The sequence below is a fragment of the Marmota marmota genome, unplaced genomic scaffold (assembly GCF_001458135.2).
Source record: "Marmota marmota marmota unplaced genomic scaffold, marMar, whole genome shotgun sequence".
Taxonomy (NCBI): Eukaryota; Metazoa; Chordata; class Mammalia; order Rodentia; family Sciuridae; genus Marmota; species Marmota marmota.
Window position 1 is genome coordinate 27,143,374 of NW_026000242.1, and position 2,563 is coordinate 27,145,936.

The following is a 2,563-nucleotide window of genomic DNA, read 5'->3' on the forward strand; positions in this document are numbered from 1 at the left end:
CTTCTTCTTCTTCTTCTTCTTCTTCTTCTTCTTCTTCTTCTTCTTCTTCTTCTTCTTCTTCTTCTTTTCTCTCTCTCTCTCTCTCTCTCTCTCTCTCTCTCTCTCTGTTTTTATACTGGAGATTAAATGGGAGGGGGCACTCTATCACTTGGCTATATTCCCAGACCTTTTTATTTTGAGACAGGGACTTACTGCTGAGGTTGGCCTCAAACTGTCATCCTCCTGCTGCAGTCTCCTAAGTCACTGGGATTACAGGTGTATACCACCATACCTGGCTGATATCTGTCTTCTTAACCAGACTATTGAACACCATAAGGGTAGGGATATTGTCTGTTCAGTTTATCAGAGTCCTAGAAGAGGACTTGGCATATAACAAAGGTTTGAGTGATGTATGCTCTGGTAGAACCAACCATCATTAGATTTGATAGAACCCTAAGCAAAGACTATTCTATGTGCCTGCCTGACAACGCAACCTGTGAATGTCAGGAAACATGCTCTTAGGCTTGGTACCCAAGAGCTCAATTTAAGGAGCCACGAAAAACTCAAGCAAACCACTTATTTATTTATTTTTTGCGGAGTGGGGGGTACTGGGAGTTTGAGTACAGGGGCACTTACCAAGCCACACCCCTAGCCCTTATTTTTTAATTTTGAGACAGGGTCATGCTAAGTTACCTAGGGTCTTGCTAAGTTGCTGTGCCTGGCTTTGAACATGCCATCCTCTTGTTTCAGTTTCCCAAGTCGCTGGGATTACAAACATGCGCCACTGTACCTGACTCATTTTATTTAAGATTCAATTTTAAACCTACAAAGATATGGGAGGTGTCTCATCTTTTCCAGACCAACCAGTAATAACACAAGGGAGTTCATTTGACTTGACTACACACTGGCTAAATGGGGGCAAGAGACATGCTGCCGTGACAGTGGCCTGGGTCATTATTGGTCATGAGGACTCAATCACACCCTCAGACACAGACAAGGTAGAGTTAGATACTCTCAGAGTCTCATTCTTCCTAAAAGTTGGGAGTCATATTAATGAGAGATAAGAGCATTAATTTTGGTTTAAATTTTTTTTTCTGTAGAATCATAATCTTCAGGCAGGAAAGGATTTAATAAACTTCTCTAGAAAAGGAACAAAGTCTATAACAGCTAGTCTATAACAGCAAAGTCTATAATGGGTAGAGTTACCTTCTGTAGGGTGAGATCTTCTGACAAATTTCAGCTTTGTTTTTAAGAAAATTTAGAGGTAATCAGAAAAGGTGATTTAAAGAACAGTGAACATTGAGAGTAGAAAGGAGCAAGTGTAAGCTATTATCCTCTACAAAGAAAAAGAAGGAAGAAAGGAAGGGAGCAAGGGAGGGAGGAAGAAAGGGAAGGAAGAAATCTACAAACCATAACATAGCAGCTTTATGTTGATCTTCACCAAAATTTTGAGTGAATGGTAAACAAATGGCTTCTGTCTATACACAGTGAGAAACAGTGACCACTATTTTTTTTTTTCCTTCTTTGGTACCAGGTGTTGAACCCAGGGGGTGCTTAACCACTGAACCACATCCCCAGCCCTTTTTATTTTTTTATTTTGAGAGAGGGTCTTGCCAAGTTGCTTAGGGTCTCACTAAGTTGCTGAGGCTGGCTTTGAATTTGTGATCCTCCTGCCTCAGCCTCCCAAGCTGCTGGAATTACAAGTGTTTCCCAAGGTTCTGGTCCCATTAAGTTTTAAGAGGGACTGCTAAGAACAATGTTATTCTAGATTTTCTTTTGGAACAATGTTATTTCATGTAGCAAGTGCTACAATTTATTCAATATTACCATGCTTTAGGCATCTAATACTCATATTGTTTCTCTTCCTCACAATTACCTATGGGTAAATATAATTATTTCTATTTTATTATTAAGAAAGTATCTGTCTGAAGTTATAAAACTAAAGTACTAAAAACAAGAAGCCAACCTACCTGACTTTTCCATACCTCAAGTTACTAACCTACTAGACTGGGGAGGTAGTTACGATATATCTGCATTTCAACTAGGCGCCTGATAAAGTGGATTTTCTGGAGGGGGAGGCAGAATGCCCACACGTAGGATGCTGATTAACAGATCAAAGGCTTCTTCGAACTGAACAATTTTGATGAGATCACCATCTAATTTGTTGATTTGAATAAAAGAACTAGAATGGCATAAACTTGGGTGAATGGGTAAGTGGTTGAATGACAATTAGGATTCTCAAAGGCTGCTTCTAAAGCTGGAAGAAAATGCAAAAATCCACAGGATGGCATTTAAGGGGATAAATATATGGCCCAGGCCTCCTGATGCTTACCACAAGTCATTCTTACAATGACTATATAGAAAAAGGAGGCAGAGTAAGTCTACCCCATGTACACCTCAGCTCAGGCCCTGTGCCTGGCCTGTGTTATGAATGGAAAGACATGGTGTGTGTGTGTGTGTGTGTGTGTGTGTATAATATATGAATATATACATTTAGATATATGAATATATATACATGGATATATGAATATATATATATATATATATATATATATATATATATATATATATATATATATATATA

The 2,563-nt window shown here is 38.7% G+C and overlaps 1 protein-coding gene and 1 non-coding gene across 3 annotated transcripts in view; one reads left to right on the forward strand and one right to left on the reverse strand.

The window, feature by feature from the left end:
* Nucleotides 1–2,563, reverse strand: part of CUNH11orf97 (chromosome unknown C11orf97 homolog) — a 17,391-nt gene that overhangs the window by 12,067 nt on the left and 2,761 nt on the right. The gene's annotated exons all lie outside the window — the stretch shown is intronic.
* LOC125614002 lies at nucleotides 2,295–2,424 on the forward strand. Its single transcript, XR_007344646.1, has one exon. It is a non-coding gene; the product is annotated as a small nucleolar RNA SNORA51 (small nucleolar RNA).